We start from the raw sequence: 22,218 nt of genomic DNA, 5'->3' as shown, positions 1-22,218 counted from the left end.
GGATTCTGGCTGTTGATGGACTAAATCCACTCAACATACTAGGTCACATTCGAAAGGACCAGCATGTACTTTCTGCTGGAGATTTGTGAAAAAGACAAAGGAAGTTGGAGAAGCCATGTGCAGGAATAGGAGAAGAGATGGGTTCAAAACTGAGCTGAGAGGTTGTGGTGTGAGTGGGGCTGATATTAAAGGGGGGAAAAGATAATAGAAATGGCCTCAGACTGAGTAAGTAAAATTCTCTCTGTTGACTTTGCCAATTCATATAATCTCTTGGAGCTGCACTTCATCTGTTAACTCTACCAAACAAAGGAAATGGTTTTCTTAATTCTCTGATTCCAATTTGATTGAAATTGAAGTGGTGAGCCAGAGAGCCAAAAACCCAGGAGGATATTTTACAACCAAACACTGCACGCCCTCCAGTGGTAGAAGACCAATAACTCAGTGAAAATGGAGACCTGAATTCTTGCTTAAAATAGATTTTGGAAGTATTACATAAGGCTTTTCTTTTGGTCTCAACTGGATACTTAGGATTCTATACAGATTTTTCAAAAATGCTATAATGCTGTGGAAGAGTGTTATTGTAATGTTATCAATAACCAGAATATCATAACTGAAATTAATCATAAAAATAATTTATCCAAGTTTTCATTACACCTAAGAAATTAAGTTCAAGAGGTAAAGGGACAGGTCTGTATCGTGGCCTCTATCTTCTGACTCCCAGTTCAGTGCTTGTACAACTCTGCTTCTTGTGTTCCCTATAGCAGTAGTTTTTGAACATTTGTCATGGGCATGACACTGTGTTGGGCATTATTGGGGATAATGATAACAGTGTTCAATTACTGAGCCTTACTCTTTGCGGAGCACTATTCTAAGTGCGTCCCATTTATTTCTTATTAATTCTCACAACAACCTTATGAGATCATATAATTATCCTTATTGTGTAGATGAGGAAACTGAGGCTCAAAGGATATTAAGGTATTACTAAAAGAAGTAAATGATACGTCTCTTCCCTCAAGCCATTTACAGCCTAGGTAGAAAGACAAGCTTGCTTATCTGTGCTGGAAGGAAAGATACATCTATAATTAGCTGTGGCTAATTTGTCTAGGACACAGAGTTTTGCAGCTAGGACACTAAGGCCTGAGACAGGAGGTGGGTTTTCTCAGTGGATTTCTTTGTAATGTTGATGGATGGGACTCACATTGGCACTTAAGCTCAAGGGTGACCAACAGGTGTCAGCTCACATAATTATTCCTGTGGAGTAGCATCTGCCCTGCATAGTGCTATATCCCGTGGTTGTATCTCAACTCAGGAGGAATATGTGTCTGAACAACTAGTGATCTCTGCTATGGGTAAGGGATGGGGGCAGTTGATGTGATGTCACATAATTGCCATAATTGCTCCAAATGAGCTAAATTCTACAAAGCTTACACGTTCTACAGTATTGTCTGCAGTCACAGAAGCAAGGGCATCACTTGGGAGCTTTATAGAAATGCAGAAACTCAGGCTCCATTCCAGACCTATTGAATGAGAATCTTCATCGTAATCAAAGCCTGAGGTAACTTGTATGCTGCTATAAAGCTTGTTTACACAAACATTTGTAAATGTGGCATTTCAGGTGACAGGGCCTGCATTCTGCTGCATTGATTCCTTGACGTTATGTGTTTCTTTTCTCCCTTTTAAAAATTGTATTTTCAAATGATCATACAGTAAAATGGACTTATTTTTGCTGTACGGTCCTATGAATTTTAACACACGTACAGATTTATGAACTACCATCACAGGATGCAATACCATTCAATCATCATAAAAAACTTTCTCATGCTGTTTCTCTCCAGGCACACTCTGCCCCTAATCCTGAATCCCTGGTGATCACTGATGTATTCTTTGTCACCTTCTAGATGGTTCCCAATTTATGATGCTTTGATTTATGAATTTTTAACCTTATGATGATGAGAAAGCAACACATTCAGTGGAAACTGTACTTTGAATTTTGAATTTGGATCTTTTGCTGGGCTAGTGGTATGGGGTACGATCCTCTCTGGTGATGCTGGGCTGGGCCGTGAGCCTCAGCAACTGGTCAGCCACATGACCATCAATTTACTTACAACCATCCAGTACCCATACAACTTTTCTGTTTTTCACTTTAAGTATAGTATTCAATAAATTACCTGAGATATTCCACACTTTATTATAAAATAGGCTTTGTACTAGATGACCGCGCCCAACTATAGGCTAACTTAAGTGTTCCGAACACGTTAAATTAGACTAGTCGAAGCTATGATGTTTGGTAGGGTAGGTGCATTAAAGTACATTTTTGAGCTACGATATGTTCAACTTACAATGGGTTTATCAGGAAGTAACCCCATCCTGAGTCAATGAAGGTCTGTACTTTGTGTTTTTGGGAATGTCACATAAATGGAACCATACTGTGTGTCACTTTTGAGACTGGTTTCTTTCATTCGGCGTGCCTTTCATAATTGGGTTTTAGTAGCTTTTTCTTCTTTCTTTGTTTCCCAGCTGTAAAGACAATATTAAATTCTGTGAGTCCATAGAAAAGGCGATTTCTCATGTAAATGTTAAGATTCTCAATTACTCTAGGAATATATAAATATATTCATGTCTATGCTCTTTCAAGTGTGATACTGTGTACTGAGCTTACTTCCTAGACACTCAATCTGATGTCTTGAGTTAAATTATCACTTGGTATGTGCTCTACTTCATGTAATGCTTACTCATATTCCCTTTATGAGGCTAACATTTCCTTCATTTTTCTTTTTAAAATAACATTTTTAAAGAATGGTATTCCTTAACTGTCTTTGTAAATCATGTTTTGGATGGAACTCTTAAGTATCTATCTGCCCCATCCCACCAGACATTATAAAAGGGAACAAAATCAAACAATATGTTTTAAAAACCATGTTTTGAAACAAAGTATGTTTTGAAACAAAGGGCTCTAAAGGCTTCTCCTTATAAGGAGAAACACAACAATGACAACAACGGTGAAACTTTTGAAACTCTTCCCTAGAATGGAATCTTCTCCATCATACTCATGCTTCGTGCTGGCACATGAGTCTCCCATCCATCCTTTGTTAGAAATCACCAGCCCTGGAAGAAGTCAGGCCAGGTGTTGTTACTATCTTTGTGCAGATGAAGAAGGTGAAGAAGACTGGACAGGCAGGGGAGTAGTCCAAGGTTACACAGCTGGCTGGGCTGGAGCCAGAATCAGAATCCAGAACTTTGGGTTCTTCTATGCTCATGAGGCATCTGGTATTGCAGGCTTTTGTTCTATTAGGTACTCACAAAAACCTCGTTAGGTCAATTACGTGCCCCAAACAGGAGCAATCTCTTCTCTTATGACAATGAAAGTTTTTTGTTTATGGTAATCTTCTAAAACTTCATGAATATTTTGATAGTGATTCTATTCCATCATGTTTTGTTAGATTCTAGCCACACAGAGCAATCTGGTTTGAGGATGTAATTCCTTTGCAGTTACAATCACACAAGTAGACACTTCTATTTCCAGAGAGTAAAACTAGGAAGACCAAAGTCATTTTCTAGTTCAATTCTCCTGCTTCCCATTTTAGAGCTTCCAAGGATGGAGCCTTATGAAGCAAAATTTCTTAGAAAACGAGATACCTTCTTTTCTCCCTTAGAACTGCCATGGGCTTTGGTAGCTGCCTCTTGACACCTTTCTGATCAGGTTTATTGGGACACCTTACAATCCAGGAAATGAATATTTCAGTGGAAGTGGCTATAATTTTAGCTCACATCTTCAGGGACACTTTGTATGGCATTTAATCTGAAATCTGCTATACATCTGTAATTTGGGAGCCAGTTTTTTTCTGAGTCACAGAAACCAAAGCTGAGGGCCTCTTTGAACTTGATTAGTGAGTACCATAATGGAAGCAGCCAATGATTAGCCCTCATGCCTATATCTTGCTTTCTATTCTCTCAGCCACCTTTCTACCCATCCCCACAACATTCTCTGCTATACCTCTAATTAACAGTGCCCAGATGCCATGGGCCACTCCTGCAGGATAACCTGTCACCATGTCATGCTGCAGAAGCCTATCCAGTGTGAGCAGCAGCTCAGAATTCCTTAATTAACAAGGCTGATGTGGGGTTGTAAACACAGCTGTGGGCTGCTGGCTCCACAGACCTGCCTGTGTACAGCAAGCAAGGCAATGTCAGGTGGTAACATGGCTTCATTGTCCTGGGCCTCCTTAACTGAACTTGACAGAAGATCCTTGGCAGGGGAGCCAACAGCAACATACCAGTCTCTCCAGGGGTACCCAGAGGCAGGGCTCTTTTTGCTTGGAGTTTCTATCCTTAGAGACAATCTAATGATGAAAGAGAGTCTTGGAGAAGAGGGGGGAAAGAGCAACAGCTTATTTACAAAAGGGAATATTTTCCAGTCGTTAAGCTTTTATTTTTAGTGAATCCCCCAAGAGGGGACTTCGATACTGACCTCTTCTTCCCAGTTCTGTTAGTAGTGATTACTTACCTTTCACCCCAAACTGGGCTATGACAACTTTCTCTGTGGAAGAGACACCCTCGTCCCTTTAGCAGACAAAGTTGTTTGACATATGAGAACGACAGCACCTTATTCTCCAGAGAGCCAGAGTGTACAAAATACTTCCATACCTGCCTTTTCAGAAGAACCCATTTAAGCCTCACCCGTCCCAGTTTACCGATGAAGAAACTGAGGTTTGGAGAAGTTAAGCAACTTGCACAAGGTTGTGTAAGAAGCCAGTGACTGGGCTAAAACTAGAATGGAATCTTTAGTCTCCACACTCTGTGCCCTTTCCACTGCCTCCTAGAAGCCCTGCCAGATCTTCTGAGAGAGGCAGCAACTCATAATGAAGTCTGACTGTTGGCCTGAGGGGTTGGAATCCCTCAGCCTGCCTCGGGAACGCAGGCCCAGCCTTGATGGCCAGCACTTCCTGTGTCAGTGTTCGGACCAGCACTCAGAGCTCACGGACTGTGCGTTCCAGTAACAGAAAAGGGAAAAACATGTGAGGCAGCTTGTTTGTAATTAAAAAAGAGAAGAAAACAGGAAAATAAGTGAACTCACAATCAGGCCAAAGATGAGTTCCTTCCTGATGAGTTCCTTCTTGCTCCTGGCAGAGCATTTTCCATTTATGAGGCCCGCGAGATGTCCATTGCTACTAGAATTTCTAATACTGGGTTCTTTAACAATTCAACCTGACCACCAGTCCATGTACTGGTCAAGCAGCACACGGACACACACACAATTGTCCTTTGCAAACAACAGATGCACTATTCTAATATGTATCATTATACTAATTATATATATGGTAATATAAATGGTTCTTCTGATCAGGTCTGTTGGGACATTATAGGGCTCCCAAACTGTAATACGTGCAGCCACGGTTTGCAAAGCACAGCGGTAGAGGTTAAAGGGTATCAGAAATGACTAAACCAGGCTCCTTGCTTTTGACTTGCTTCCAGTCTTGTGGGAAAGTCTGAACTGTTGCAAACAACTTTTTGAAATATGAGGCAGAATGAAGTAAGAGCTATAACTGAATGAAACATTAAGTGCTATATGAGCCGGAGGAGGGAGAACTTTTTCCAATAGGATAATGGAAGACTTCAGGTAGAGAAGGGATTTGTGGTCGGCTTTGAAGGACAGTAGGATTGAGACAGAAAAAAGGCAGGAAAGGCATTCTGGGCTCAGGGCTCAGGGGAGCATAGGCTGGGATGTCCACAAAGTTCTGTTTCACCAGAGGATGAGTATAAGGTGAAGGACCTGTGAATGGCTAGAAGCAGAGGAAAGGGACCAGGCATAAAAAAGGGTTATAAATTGAGGTGGGATTTTTATTTTTTTTTTTACGTTTTTATTTTTATTTTTTTTTATTTTTGAAAGAAAGACAGAGAGCAAGGTGGGGAGGGGCAGAGAGAGAGGGGAGAGAGAGAATCCCAAGCAGGCTCCGCACTGTCCGCGTAGAGCCCAAGGTGGGGCTTGAACTCAAGAACCGTGAGATTGTGACCTGAGCTGAAACCAATAGTCAGATGCTTAACTGACTGAGCTGCCCAGGTGCCCTGAGGTGGGATGTTTAATAGTTTTATGTCCAGGGGCCTGGAAAAATTTAGATCTGCTCTACCAGTCATTCCTCCTCCCAATCGATTTTCCAGTGGAAATAGAGTCAAGGAGGAATTACAGCTAAATGGGAATCTAATTAGCCCTGAAAGTACCCAATAATCCTCCATGTGGAGTTCTGGGGAAAGCACTGACTTTAGCTTGAAGCCTAAGTTGGGCTTTAAGTCTCAAAGAGTTGAGTCTGAATCCTTCTGACCAGCTCTATTATATAGAATGACAAGGGCCAGCATGCTTAGGCATGCATGTGGAGATACAGTCTCCCAACCACACGGAGAAGGTAATGGGTTTGTACCTTTAACATACAGTAATCTGATCCCACAGAAAATGTGACATGAAAAATGACCTAGAATTTTGATCAGTCAGATTAGTAACTCTTCCTCTCTTGAAAGGTGAGGGAAGTAGCTAGAAAGGGGTGACAGAGGTTTGCATGGTATGAGGAGAGGGGTGGGAACAATCCTTCTTCTACAGGTGGGGAAGTGGATGAAGCTCCATGAACCAGGAGGACACAGGTTCTGGTTGGCAGAGCAAAATAGGAGGGCTCTGGTCCTAGCAAACAGTCAGGAACTGGTAAAATTGATGGAGTGCATGAGCCAGAAAAAAGGTGGTGGTTAGAGGACCAAGGGATTGATAGGAAATGAGGAGCAGGGCAAGACAAGTAGGAGAAGGCACAAATGATATTAACAACAAAGCACATGGAAACAGTGTTGCCCAAATGCTCTGTTAGCATTTTGAGATCAAGTCCCTGGTGAACTCAAGCAATGATGACTGCAAGTAGTCAACTTGGTAGTAATGGAGTGGGGGGTTTGGAGAGACCTTGGCTATGGCAGTGGGAGGTAGAGACTTCAGCCCCGTCCTCCAGCTCTCACAAGAGCTCTTCTGCCACATCACATACTCGTGTGAAGCATTAAATGCTGTTTTTCCCAAAGAGGGATTTCCATGCTTTGCAATGTTTGGAAACTATTGGCATGGCAACAAATATTGGATTGGAATTAATTCAGCAAACAAGGGTTTTCGTCCCAATTCTGCTCTTTCAGCTTGATGGCTTTGAACAATAATAAAAACTATAATAATGACCGGATGGTCACTAACTGAGAGTGAGCTAAGCTGTGGGTTAGGGACTGTATGTCATAAGTACCTTACATGTTCTCCTTCACTGAATCCTCACAATAATTCTGTGCCATAGGAATATTAGTCCAATTTCACAGTTGAGGAAAGTGAGATGCAGAAAGGTAACTTGCTCAAAGAGATACATAGCTGGTGCCAAACCCAGGCCTCAAACCTAGGTCTGTCTGATATCAAGGACTCTGATCTTACAGGACTCATGCTACCACTCTGTATGTCTTTCACTCCTACCTATAACAGGTAAATGAGGTTCCCTGTCTATCCCCACAGAGTATGGCCAAGGATCAAATGGATGAATCTGGGTGAAGAAAACAAAGTGAACTATAAGTGCTTTATTTTATTTATTAAAAATATTTTTTAATGTTTATTTATTTTTGAGAGAAAGAGACAGAGTGCGAGTGGGGGAGGGGCAGAGAGAGAGGGAAACACAAAACTGAAGCAGGCTCCAGGCTCCAAGCTGTCAGCACAGAGCCTAACGTGGGGTTTGAACTCACAGACCTTGAGATCATGACCTTAGCTGAAGTTGGACACTTGACCAACTGAGCCATGCAGGTGTCCCAAAAGTGCTTGAAGAGGAAGTATTACCCTATTCAAAGTCTGGTGCCTTTAAATATTTATTGAATGAATACATCTTAATTGGGAATGAAATTTCTCTGTATCTCTATCCACCTATTAAAAAATTTCTTTTTTGGTCCTAATTGTGTGAACAAGAGGTATTTCCTAAGCCACAGGAAAACTATCTTTTAGAAAATCTTTTAGTAGAAGAGCTTCCTCCCCAAGTTTGATTGGTTTTAGAGGATCAAAAAATGATTGACCCGAGGCTGCTCTTCATGAAAGGAGTCACAAAAGAGCTGTGTCTCATTGAGCATACTGTATGCTAAGCATTATTGTTATCTCAAATCCTCACATGTGGACATTATTATTTTCGTTTTATAGGCGAGGGAACTCAGCCTTCATGAGGTTGAGAGATTCACCCAAATTTATCCAGCTCAAAGGGCAGTCATGAAGCCTGAAAATATTGGATACCTTGGAATAGAAATACAGCTTTGGAGCCACAGCTTGAAAATGACTTTCACTCCCTACAAAAAAAAAAAAAGAAAATGGGTACCACTGCCTATTAGAAAAGCATTTCCCAAAAGTGTGGATGAATATGAATAGTTTTAGCAGCCCTGTGACCCTGAAGAGTGAGGGCTGGTTACTCCCTGGAGCCCGGGTATCGTCTCCAGCTTGTCTCAGTAGCCCATGGCGCTCACACCCTCCTGGCGAGGATCTTGTTTTCCTCCCCAACACAGGCGGGCTGGAGCTTTTCTGATAGTGTTTAACTTCAGCAAGTCTCTGCACGCGCCTCTGATCTAGTGTTGAAACAAAGCACCAGTGAGGGAGGCCTAGTTTAGAATGAGTCAGTCTGATGCCCTGTTTCTTGTTAAGCACTATTCCCCCCTCCGGGTATGTACTTTTCCCCACCCGTCAAACTCGGTCAACACAAGTCTGGGCTTCCCTCTCCCCATGAAGGCAAACATTGACAAGAGCAGGAAGGGAAAAAAAGTCCATGGCTGGAATTAAAACTCTGTGCTTTTAGGAGGAGGATCAAGAGCCCTTCACCTTGCCAAACATTATTTGAATTTTGTAGAACAAACACTGGAGTTTAAGTTACATCCTCGAATTCAATATTTGGCATAGGATAGTAATCTTTGGTGATTCCCCCCCTTGGTGTAGCGGTTAATTGCTTTGAGATAAAGTGACAGACCCTATCAGAGGATTTTAAGCATTCATTTGCTTTGCATCACCCTTTTTTAACTAGTGAAGAAATGGATTAATTTCTTCACCCAGGACTTTATAGCTACACGAAGAGTCGGCTGTGTCAAACTGAGGGGCTCCTATTTTGTGTTAGAGTGCCTTTGGAACTATGTTAGACCTAACCATTTTTGTTGGTATCAGTAGCCACTGAAATAAAGCTATTTGTCTTGGGTCAGCTTGCAAACACATTCTTAAACATTGATCTGCTAGGAACTAATAGTTTTTACTGTTGCTAAATATTCTGCTTCATTTTACCACCACTTCTAATGCTTTGGAAAGTCCTCTGGAGTCTGCTTGGGTTTGTATCTGGGCTGTGCCACATACTCGCTCTATTATCTTAGGAAATTGTATTCACCACTCTGCATCTCAATTTCCCTCTCCATAAAATGAGGCTACTAGTAACACCCACCTAACAGAGTTATTGACAGAGTCAGGTGAGACTATACATATACTGAGGTCAGAACAGTTGCCGGGCACATAGTAAATGCCCAATAAATATCAGGTGTCACTATTTCATGAGGGCTTAGGAAATTTAAGTTTTGGTTAGGTCACTAACCAGCCTCTTACTCTCTGTGCCTCAGTTTACCCATCTGTGAGATAAAATTCTTGTTGCTTTGCCATTCCAAATTGAACGAATTTACTTACATGCTGAGCAATATAGACACTTACTCATTTGCTAATTTATTCACTGATGAATATTCATGTAGGGCCAACTATGGCAGGTAAAGTGAGCAAGACAAAGGAGTTCCCTGTTTTCAAGGAGTTTTTAGCCTGTGGAGGACACAGAAAATTATACAAGCAGTCACAATAAGGATGATAATTACTAGGAGAGTTGCATATGGGCTGCTGGGGGTGTGTACAGCAGGGGTAACTCAATAGTTTGAGGGTGGAAGGGGTTAAGGAAGACTTCTTAGAAATGATAATAAGCTAAAACCCAGGGGAGGAATAGGAGTTAACCAGGTAAAGAGAGAGAGTGTTCTAGAGAGTGAGAGCAGAACACGTGAATGCCCAGAGATCAGAGACAGCAAGAGAATAAAGTGGCTCTACTGTATCTCATCTACTTGGAGACCCGTTGATTTTAAGATAAGCCCTTATTTTATATACTCCCGAGAACAAGAAAAACCTACCAGTTAAATATGGCATAAGGTTTTCTTATAACTTAGGGTTTAAATACTATTTGAAAGAGACTTTTAAAAAAATTCTTAGGACCCTTCTACTCTGCCATCTTCCCAGGCTCTGCATTTTTAAAATTCTTAACTGGACATATATTTTATCAAATAGCACTCTATCAAATAGAGCAAAATAATATATATGTAAAATAATTTACTTTCAGTCCTCCTAAAACTTTTAGAGTCAGATTCTTTTGAAAGGTACTTTTTTTAATGTTTATTTATTTTTGAGAGAGAGAGATACAGAGTGTGAATGGGGAGGGGCAAAGAGAGAGGGAGACACAGAATCTGAAACAGGCTCCAGGCTCTGAGCTGTCAGCATAGTGCCCAACGCGGGTGGGCACCAACCACGAGTTCATGACCTGAGCTGAAGTTGGACGCTTAACCCACTGAGCCACCCAGGTGTCCCTTGAAAGGTATTTTTAAATCAGATGTATTGATGTGAAGCATTTCCACACAATAAGGTCAAGACCATTGGTGATGCAGCATTTCTTAAAAGAATTCATGGAAGAACTGAGAGGCACTGGGGGTGGGGTCTTAGGTTGGGATTGCATATCTGGAAGTAGTTTACTTTTGAGTCTCCTTGGGTAGTGTTGCTAAATGCTTCAGATTCACCACCTCCCCCACAACCTCCTCGTAACACTTGGTACCTAGGAGTTAAAAGGGTGGTCCACTGTTGCTTCTGGGATTTTCTTCCAAGCGAACACAAGTTCAGATGGTTTTGAAGCTGGTGCTTTTCATGTTTGTGTATGCAAGGCCAGAACCATTAGTTAACAACTGTTGCCTGTTCTACAATGATTTTCAGATATATCCCAATCTCGGGGGCTGCTGTGATGTGAAATGTGCATCTCCAAGGATGATGAAATATGGCTGAAGCAGAGAGAAAGAGAGAGAGAGAGAGAGAGAAAGAGAGAGAGAGAGAGAGAGAGAGAGAGTTGTGTGTTGCAGGGAGCAGGGTGAGGTGAGCAAGTGATAGCCTGTGGCCAGTCCAAACATCTTAAGGCATTTTGACTTTATCTTAGTCTTAGTTAAGCTAATAAGGATATCAAGCAGAAGAATGATAACCTTTGCTGCCAAGCGTAAAGTAGATTGGACAGGAGCAGATCCAAGGAAGAGGCTGTAGAGGACTCTGTCTCCTGCTACGTGGGAGAACTTGGCAACTTTTGGTGGGGGCTTCAGCCACAGAGACTGCTAATCCAGGATGGCCAGCTCTTCCCCAATTCCCCAGGAAAAAGTTGTGTCCCAGGGAGAAGTTCAAACACAGAAAGACCCTTAGCTTTTGACTTTGAATGAATATTCCAGCTAACTGAAACTGATCCCTTTAGGAACTGAATTCTCTTTTAGATGAGAAACTCTTTCAATTCAATATAAATTTAGACATCTTTATTCTGGGGCCTAAAAATATAATCTAATCTTTTTCAACTAAGTGCTATCATTAAGGATACCAATATTCTTTGAACAACAACAAAAAGAATATCAATATTAATTAATGAATGGAGTAGCAATGTCATGAGTTCTAAAAGGCTATTGAGTTGTATAAAGCAATTTTCCCCTGTGTGTTTTCCCAATGATAACACCTAAGACTTCTTCTTCTTGCTATGGTTTCGAAGGCTGTTTGCATCCATGATCTCACTGATCCTCACAGCATTCTGTGTGTCAGGTCAGGTCCTCCTGGGAGCAGATGGCAAGATGAAATTAGAAGTGTGAGAGATTTACTGAGGGACATGCATGTGAACGATGAAGGGGAAAGAGAGCAGGGGTAGGCAGGGAGAGCCTTCATGTACCATACAGGTCTGACATCCCTGGAAGAACCAGAGGAGGAAGGAGACAGGTGGGAAGAGGCTCAGACTGCAATATAGCTCTGGGTATGTCTCTACTGGGCTGATGGGGAGCTCCTGAACAGAGTGCTTGCTAGAAAAATCCTGTGACAAAGCAGAAAATGTGTAGCTCCAGTTCCACTACCATACTCAGTCACTAGCTAGGAGCAGCCTGGAGAGGGTGTGGTCCTGGCATAAATGCTATCATAGATGGTCAAAATGTGGCATCTGGAAGCTGCTAGCTAACTGTACTCCTCCTGGCAGTTTTCCTCTTTAGTAAGAGAGATCTTCGCAGCAATTGTCCATGGCTACCACAACCTATAGAGCAGGCAAATTACGTACCATTAACCCTATTTTAAAGAAGTTTCAGATAGTTAAACATGTTCAGTGTGATAGTGACAGATTCTGAGGATTCCTGGTTGTCTTGTTGAGGATATTTGTAAAGTATTTTTGAAAACCCTGGCGTGGTAGATGGTCTTCAAAGATGACCACCATCTATTACTTCTATTCTTGTAGGTCAATCTGCCTCTCATATCCAGAGGTGGAATCTCTTGCCCTTCCCCTTGAATCTTGCTGGCTCTCTGCCTCGCTTTGACCATTAGAATTTGAAATGTTGTTCTGCAGTCTTTCAGAGGACAAGCAGCTTCTTCTCTTCCTTCTTAGAAGCCAGATACCATGTAAGTAGTTTGACTATAACCTCATTCCAATTATAGAACTGGAGAAAACACCACTTAGAACCAAATTGAGAAGTGTTCTACTAAATAACTGACTAGTACTTCTCCAAAGTGTCAAGACCATGAAAGACAGGGCTGATGAACTCTTATAGGCTAGAAGAGAATAAGAGGAAACAACTAAACACAATGTGGAATCCTGGCTAGGATCTTGGGATAGAAAAAGATCATTAGTAGATCACCTGGTGAAGTTCGATAATGTCTGCCATTTAGTTAATAGTATCATACCATGTTAGCCTCGATGATGTATTAAGGATGTGTAGGAAGTTAATGTTAGTGGAACCAGATAATGGGTATATAGGAACTCTCCATACTGTTTTTGTTACACAAATTTTCAGGGTGATGCGTAAGGCATCAGTTGATACCTGGAACATCAGAACAGAGGCAGCAGCTCAGATAATCCCCACAGAGTTCCTCTTAAGTTGAGATTGATAGAAAAAAAGGACTGATCTCAAGACTGAGGAGCTGGTGTCTTTTTCTGTGATGTTATCTGAGGGGGATGAATGACCTTTGACTTCCAAACAACCTCTCCATTTGTCTATCTTGAAGCTGAAATTCTTCTGGTAATTCATTAATTTAAGGCAACTACCATAAAAGATATCTTGTGTAACAGCAATTCTTGGAGATCAACCACGAAAGAAGAACATTTGGTAAAATGTATGGGAAACAATTGCACAGTTTTTCTACTTCTTGAAGATTATCTATGAACCTTAATAGATGAAAAGCTTTGAGAAATTCTCCAGTAAAGAAATCTATGTAACTTTATTTAGCCTAGCATTTATTCCTCAAATTTATTCAGTCACAGAATCCTAAATGTGTGCATGCAAAAATTTTCCTGCAAAAGAGCCTTTAGGGAATGCCAGATGAAGGCATCATAAACTGCAAAGGATTTTAAGTGGCAAAAATGAACCCCCTTTCCCTAGAAGGAATAAAAAGGAGGCTGAATGTCAAAATTACTGTAAAAAAGTTCTCTCACATTAGGAGATAGTTCAAACTCAATAACCTATAAATATTCTCTCCTACTTCACAGATCTGTCAGGTAGTAGAAGGGTGTGTATTAGTCAACATTCTTAATTATAAATAACAAAATCCACTCTAGGAAAGGGATTTATTATGGGACATGAATAAGTTTATTAAACTTCAGTGAGGGCCAGGGAACATGTTTTGATGCTATGCAGCTAGAAGACTATGGCAAGTGGAAGCCCCCAACTGATATATAAAGTCAACTAGAAGAAATCCTATTGCCAGAGATGTCCAGCTCTTATCACCTGTGATACCAGAAACTTACTCATAGCTACCCAGAAGAGCTGAGTGCCCCAGAAGACCCTGTCTTGTGGAGTGTACATCATGTGGTGTCTTGTGTCATCTTGTCATCTTGTGTCACGTGTGCTTTCCTGGGATTGAGAGGATGTGTTTCTTCACAGAGTGTAAGTCATGAATATCCCAGCTGCAAATGATTCTGGGAAATGTAGTTTTTCCCATTTTCTAGAAGTTCTAGTACAGGAAGGCACACAAAAAGAGTTTCTGAACAGGTGTTGAGTAAACCAATTTGCAGCATTAGCCACAGCATGCTACATTTACTCATTCTTAATTTGGCATTTGCAAACATGAGATTGTTTTAAAATCATGATTGTCACTTTTTTTCCATCTCTACTCAGGCCATTAAACTATTATGAAAACATGAAACATGGCAGCAATGATAAAACCTAGAACTGTAATAATGATAATTATACATAATAATATCATCATAAAATAATAATAATAATAAAATCCATTATTAAAAATATGTACAATATAGTATTAATTTTTTAAACATTTATTCGTTTTTTGAGAGACAGAGAAAGACAGAGAATGAGCAGGGGAGGGGCAGAGAGAGAGGGAGACACAGAATCTGAAGCAGGCTCCAGGTTCTGAGCTGTCAGCACAGAGCCCAATGTGGGGCTTGAACTCATGAACTGTGAGCTCATGACCTGCACCGAAGTTGGACACTTAGCCAACTGAGCCACCCAGGTCCTCCACATACAATATAGTATTAATGACCAGTCAAGTATTGTAGTTACACTAAACTTCAAAACTATGGCAGTGGAACTCAATGCTGATGAAATTCATCATCAGAGTAAAACAAAAATTCAGTATTATAATGGCAATAAAACTTAATACTCTAAATAGCCTGAATAATATGGGTTGAACCTCAATATTTGAAATTTGTTCTTTTTCTCTTAGCAGTTAAGAACTTGCGTTCTAGAATCTGAGTGTTTAGTTCTACCCTGAGTTTCTGACATTATGTTAGTTACTTAAGCAATTTAGTTCTCATTCTCATTATGAATTGGAGATAATAGTGGTTATCTCCCTCATAGGGATGGTGTGAGAATTAAATGGGAAAAAGCAGGAAAGTGCCCTGCTCACAGTAAGCAACGTATAAGCGTTAGGTTATAGTTAGGGGAGAGTGGGGGAATGTCAATGAAACTCATTCTCTACTTTCCTTGAGATAGGAAGCCTGTGTCTATAATCTAGTAATCTATGATGGATTCTCTGACATCTCTCTACTTAGCTATTTTCTGATGAGCTACCCATCACTACTTAGGGGGATGGCCACCCATTTTCAGTTTGGGATTGGTCCCACTTACATGCATGGAGTTTGGGAACTACATTCTGTCATAGAGCCATGAGGTCCTTTCTGGCTCTCTGGTTTTAAGGACTAAACTTCTCCAGAGCTCAAGGGTCTGCCAATACCTTTAACTACCCTTCCTTGATTGTGGTTTTGCAAAGAGAGACAAGGGCTTTGGGACCAGTCACAGTTGGATCCAAATACAATATTCATCCCTTATTAGCTGTGTGACAGTAGGCAACCTATTTCACCTCTGTGAACCTTGTGTTCCCATGCAAAATGATATATTTTTAAACATTTTTATTTAAATTTTAGTTGACATATAGTGTAATCTTGCTTTCAGGAGTAGAATTTAGTGACTCATCACTTACATATGTGAAATGGCATTAATAATACTTTTCTCCAAAAGATTGCTATGAAAAACAATAAAGGGATAGTGCGCAACACAGTTCTTAGCACACAGCAGGTGCTTTGTAGCTAATATGCTACCCCCTCTGCACTGTGTTGTCTGCACTCTGTCCCATAGTGCCATTATTCTTTGTTTTAATAACGTGTGGGGGGGGGCGGGGGGAGGATGGACCTTGAATTTGTTATGACCCCAGGAAACCCCTAGATGTTGAGATTTTTCTTTCAGTTTAAAAGAAAAAATATTCAGCTTGTCCCCTGTGTGTTTCTTTCCCTAGAAGTGGAACTCAGCTAAAATTCTGGGAACAGAGAGTTCAGGTTAATGGGTTCTGCTTGAGAGGTTTTTCTGTGCCTCTCCATTGAGCAGGTTGTTCCAGATCTCTTGTTCGGGCAAATACCTTACTAATTTTTTACTTAATAGGTTAGCAACTACATTTTCCTTAGGGCCCGTAGAGACTTTGTACAACTTTTGAGACTTTACGTTGAATCTTGGTATAATTGTACAATCTTAATATAACCTCAGCACAATTGTTATGGTAGTGCTGGCATTTACTATTTGGACTGTAAGGCAGAGAACAGAGATTGTGGAGTATTAGATCTAGGTTTAAGGCCCAGGTTGTGGGACACAGAGAAAATGACAGCTGAGCCTCTTGCTGTGCCTTGGAAGGGTACACTAATGTCCCTACCTCTTTGGTGGCTAGACAGAGCCTATGGTGATTGGTCCCCCAAAAATGATTTCTTATGGTTGCCAATGCCTAAAATGTGCTGTATAAATAGTATCCTTTTCTATTTGTGCCTTAATATGACGAACTTCGAGTTTTTTGTCTGTAAAATGATTATAACATTAGTATCTACCCCATAGAATGCTATAAGGATGAAAATAGTTAATATTTATAAAATGTTTAGAACAGGACCTATGACATAGTAAGTACTATATGCAAGCAATTATTATGTATATTACAGGATATAACTATCATATATAAAGGGGGATTCATAAATATTTATTTTGTACTTTGGATAATAATCGGATACAGGCATATCTCAAAGATATTGAGGGTTCGATTCCAGACTACCACAATAAAGCAAATATTGCAATAAATCAAGTCAAATCAACTTTTTGGTTTCTCAGTGTATATAAAAGTTATGTTTATTCTATAGTGTAGTTTATTAAATATGCACAGCATTGTCTTTTAAAAACTATGTATATACCTTAAGTTAAAAAATTATTGCTAAAAAATGATAGTCATCATCTGAGCTTTCAGTGAGTTATAATCACTGATCACAGAGGACCATAACAAATGTAATAATGAAAAAGTTTGAAATATTGCAAGAATCACCAAAATGTGACACAGAGACATAGAGTGAACATGCTGTTGGAAACATGGTGCTGATAGACTTGCTTAACTCAGGGGTGACACACACCTTCAATTTGTAAAAAAGTCAATGGGCTGTGAAACACAGAAGTGCAGGGCAGTAAAATGAGGTTACTGCATTATGTTACTTTGTTCCTCAAACTGTTCCTTCTCCACTGGGAACTTTTTCAAGTTGACTCCTGTTTACCTTTGGTGTGCCTCCATTATTTTGTTTTGTGAGCACTTCTTTACTTTTTGGCATTGCAAGATTCTCCAGATTCACTTTGTATTTTCTCTGCACTAGCTCTGGAATTGTCCATTTCACCAAGGAGCCCTAGTTTCTTTTATTGAAGAATGGTACTAGAAACCAATAAACATTTCTCCAAAGAATACCTACAAATGGTCAACAGATACATGAAGAGATGCTCAGCATCACTCATCAACAGGGAAATGCACATCAAAACAACAATGAGATATCACCTCACACCCATCAGAATGGCTAAAATCAAGAAGACAAGAAACAACAAATGTTGGTGAGGATGTGGAGAAAAGGATGACTGTGCACTCTTGATGGGAATGTAACTTGGTGTAACCCTTGTGGACAACAGTATGGAGGTTTCGAAAAAAAATTAAAAATAGAAATATCATATGATCCAACAATTTCCTATGCTGTTTTTACCCAGGGAAAATGAAAGCACTAACTTGAAACGATACATGCACCTCTGTGTTTATTGTAGCATTGCTTACAATATCCAAAGACATGGAAGCAACCTAAATTTCCATCAATAGAGGAGTAGATAAAAAAATGTGTATGTGTGTGTATAAAATTACACAGTCATAAAAAAGGTTGAGATAGTGTCTTTGGGACAACATGGATGGACCTAAAGGGTATTATGCTAAGTGGAATTGAAATAAATCAGACTGAGGAAGACAAATACTAGATTCCACTCATAAATGGAATCTTAAAAATGAGTAAACAAAAAGCAGAATCCAAACTATATATACAGAGAACAAACTGATGGTTGCCAGAGGAGAGGGAGTGAGGTGTTGGGCAAAACGGATGAAGGGAAGAGAGAGATACAGGCTTTCAGTTATGGGATAAGTAAGTCACGGGAATAAAAAGCAGAGCATAAGAAATACAGTCAACAATGTTGTAATAGCAATGTAATGAGACAAAGGGTAGCTATCTTCGTGGTGAACATAGCAGAATGTATAACTCATCAAATCACTAAGTTGTACATCTGAAACTAATGTACTATTGTCAACTATACTCATAAAATATGTCAAAAATGGTCATAATAAATAATAAATATCAAAATAAAATAATAGACGATAAAATGTCGAAAATGTAAAAATAGTAAATTAAGATAATTAGCTTCTGTTTTGTTACAACTTGTGTAAGCCATATGACTACATTAACTTTAATAGAAAATTTGAGAAGAGAAGTATATAAAAAAAGAGGAAACCAAGATAGGGGTGATAGGTGAGCCATTAGATTTTGATTCAAATACTTCTGCTATGTTCATATCTGTTAAATGAAACAGAATTGAGTTGGTTAGGGAGGCCCTATAGGTCAGGGCATAGTATCATAATATCAAGCCAGGGTCAATGAAAAGAGAGTGTTTACTAGAGCTTGAGAATACTCCAGAAGGAACCCTGCTTAGGGGAACCAGCAGAAGATCTGAGCATGTGTTTATGTACAGCATGATGCGGGGTGATCCCACAGTAGTGCTCCCATGTGAATGATTCCTGCCTTGTTCGGTATTGCTTTAAGTCTTTCATTCTGTTACACTGTCTACCGCTGTGTGAGAAATTCCTCCAAAATTTAGTGGTCCAAAAGGACAATTATTTTATTATCTCTCTTGGTTTCTGTGAATTAATGATTTGGGGAAAAGTTCTGTTGGATGGCTCCAGAGTCTTTCATTCAATTTTAGTCAATTAGTGGCTGTACTAGAGCAGTAGGTGTCTATAGCATCTGGGGACCAGCTGGATATCTCTCTTTGTATAGCCTCACGGCTTCTCCATATGACCTAGTTTGGTTTCTTCAAAGCATGGCAGCCTCAGAATCGGTGGACTGCTTACAGGGTAACTGAGGGTCCCAGGGCAGAGAACAAAGAAGAGGGAACCTCACCCTTTCTGACCTAGCTTTGGAATTTACTTCCACTCCATTCTATTGGTGCTGAGTCCTAGACCACTCAGATTCAAGGAAAAGGGATATAGACTCGCCTTTCATTGGGAAGAGAGCCAATGTTACATTTAGCAAGAGTCTCTGGCATGAGAGCTATTGTTTTGGTCTTCTTTGGGGAAAAAAAAATCCTGCCACACACAATCACCACAGCTATGCTGCTAAGATTTCTAGCATTTGAAAATAGTAAGCTCATAAAAGTAGGAATCTGTTGCCTTAAAACTGACAGGCCTTTAACTGGTAATTTTCTGAATCTCTCTCCATTAATTTTCACATGCTCATGGGTTTTTAGAACTCCTTTGCTACCCACTATCATTCGTCTGCTTTCCTGGGTCATGTTTTCTGATTCTCCCTTGAGGGGCATAAAGATTTCCTTTAAAAATGCTGTTTGCGGGGCGCCTGGGTGGCGCAGTCGGTTAAGCGTCCGACTTCAGCCAGGTCACGATCTCGCGGTCCGTGAGTTCGAGCCCCGCGTCAGGCTCTGGGCTGATGGCTCAGAGCCTGGAGCCTGTTTCCGATTCTGTGTCTCCCTCTCTCTGCCCCTCCCCCGTTCATGCTCTGTCTCTCTCTGTCCCAAAAATAAATAAACGTTGAAAAAAAAAATTTAAAAATGCTGTTTGCTCTCAGTGTAGCTGAAAGGAAACATGTCAGATAAAAGAAGCACGTAGAGAGAAATGACACAAATGAATAATGGGAAACACAAAAGGGAACCACAGTCATGGGGAAGCAGAGTCAGTGGTATTGTGTGATGTGCAAAAGCATGCAAAGAACGGACTAGAAAACATTGATGAGTGAATGTAAGGAAATTTTAAAGAATGGGGAAGACTACCAGTGCTAAGAATTGTCACAAGCCTGGTATTGATGGGATAGTGAACCTAGAGGTTGGTGATGGGTTTTGGAGACATCCTTAAACCATCAAAATTGTGTGAAAAATTACATATAAAATGGGAGAAGAAGGTCCATAGCACTTATCAGAACCACAAAGGTATATGTGGTCAAAGGAACTTTAAAATACACTGATAACGAATGTCAGAAGCTCATATGGGGAAGTACTTAATCAAAGTCACATGCTGATAGGAGCAGGGAGCTCTGGCCACCTGAGGTCACTCGTTGAGGGCCAGGAACTAAATATCCTGATTGATATTTGTCTCATTTTGGTCATACTCTTCCTCCCAGTCCTGTGACGCACCATGCTTGCAAGCCTGTGTGTGCATCAGCTTTTCTCATTGTCCATCCATTCATTCTCCTGTTGTTCTTACTGAGATGTATCCTATATCTCCTCCTTTGGCAAATGCCATCGCCCACTCTATTCTACAACTGGGCTTTCTCAGCATACCTGAAACCCGACACACACACACACACACACACACACACACACACACACACACACACCTTCGTTTCTCTTGGTCATTAGGAATCATTTTTCCTTTTCTTCTATGTGCAACAAGATAAATTGTATATGAGACCTCCATGAATGGAGAAGACACAGCAAAATCTGGAGGCTAAGAAATCTACAGTTCTTGGTGACAGAGGGACCAGGTTCAGTGGGCTCAGAGCAAACCTTGCCAGCAAAAAGAGGAAATTGTTTCTCTATCTTCATCAAGTCTGTGAAAGGAAATGGTGTGTGTAAAGACTGTGGGGTAATTTCTAGTGAAAACCACTAGATGGAGTTCCTGCCTAAAGAACACACTGGGATCGGGCACTCCAGTTTGCACTCCAGTTTTCTCCTCTAGATGAAAATGTGTGCTGGGGGGCGCCAGGTGAACCCCCAGTTTATCTAAAAGGCTTTACAATCTTGTCTTCTTGTGGAACACACTTTCAAACTGCTTTCTCCATTTTCTTACTCAGGAATTGCCCCAAATACGGGTCATTTGGTGCCACATGGTTTATTACGCCTTGACCACTATAGGAGTGTTTACTTTTCCAATGATTCTTTCCCTTTGAATGCCTGAACAGCCCGTGTTGTTGTCTTTTTTTTTTTTTTTTCCATTTCATGAACTTTAAGTCCTGCCTGTCCTGTGAAGAGCTTTTTGTTCCTTGAAAGAAAACCTTGCAAATACAGGTAATTCTCCCAGTATGGGTTTGGAGTGCAAAGAGGGCAATAAATAAACCTTGACAAATCTGGAGCTAGCTAACTTCTCTTTCTGGGGGTTGAGTTTTTCTGACTGATACCAATTACCCCATAGCTAAGGAACTTGGGACAGATTTTATTTTTATTACAAGGATTACTAGAAGCAAGTGTGCATTTATTCTGCAAATAAAACTCCATTAATTTAAACATATGATAGATCGATTTAATGAGCTATGAACTCACAAATATTTGACATTTTTGCCAACAAAAAGCTTCATGCTTGAGATTTATGAGTGAACTGACAATTCACAGGGTTTGCCTGTTTCCCTTTGTGTGTAAAGAAGCAGCAACTTTGCACTTGACAAAGAATGATTTGTTCCTAGCTAAGCCAGATGGAGAATTAGGTTACACCAATGTTAGCCTTGGGAAATCTGGATACCAAGTAGCCTCTGAATCCCTCTTGGCTAGGTTGACCAAGGTCAAGTGGCTGAAAGAAAATTGGGGGCTGAAGACCTTTGTTTCTTTCCAGGGTTTTTGATGCTCTGTTAGCTCCCCCTTTAGTTCTACATTTCTTACAGTCAGTAGCAGGGTCCATGTTTATCACTTTGCCTGCTTGCTTCTACCCCTTGGTCAAGATGAGGAAGAGCACAACATTGGCCTACCATCCCAGATGACTAGACCAGGTGATCCCAGCGGGATATCCCAGGATAGCCTAAAGTATTTTTTAGTATTCAAAACACAGGAAATTTAATGCAGGTAATTGGTTATACAAGTGATGGAAGAGCTGCAAAGCTCAAGAGGGCAAGAAGGCAACCCAGGACTAACAATAGCAAGAAGCCC

Source organism: Lynx rufus, unplaced genomic scaffold (genome assembly GCF_022079265.1).
Source record: "Lynx rufus isolate CCGP_SWC_20201006 ecotype Redwood Valley unplaced genomic scaffold, mLynRuf1.p SCAF_9, whole genome shotgun sequence".
Lineage (NCBI taxonomy): Eukaryota > Metazoa > Chordata > Mammalia > Carnivora > Felidae > Lynx > Lynx rufus.
Note: the sequence above shows the minus strand (reverse complement) of the source record.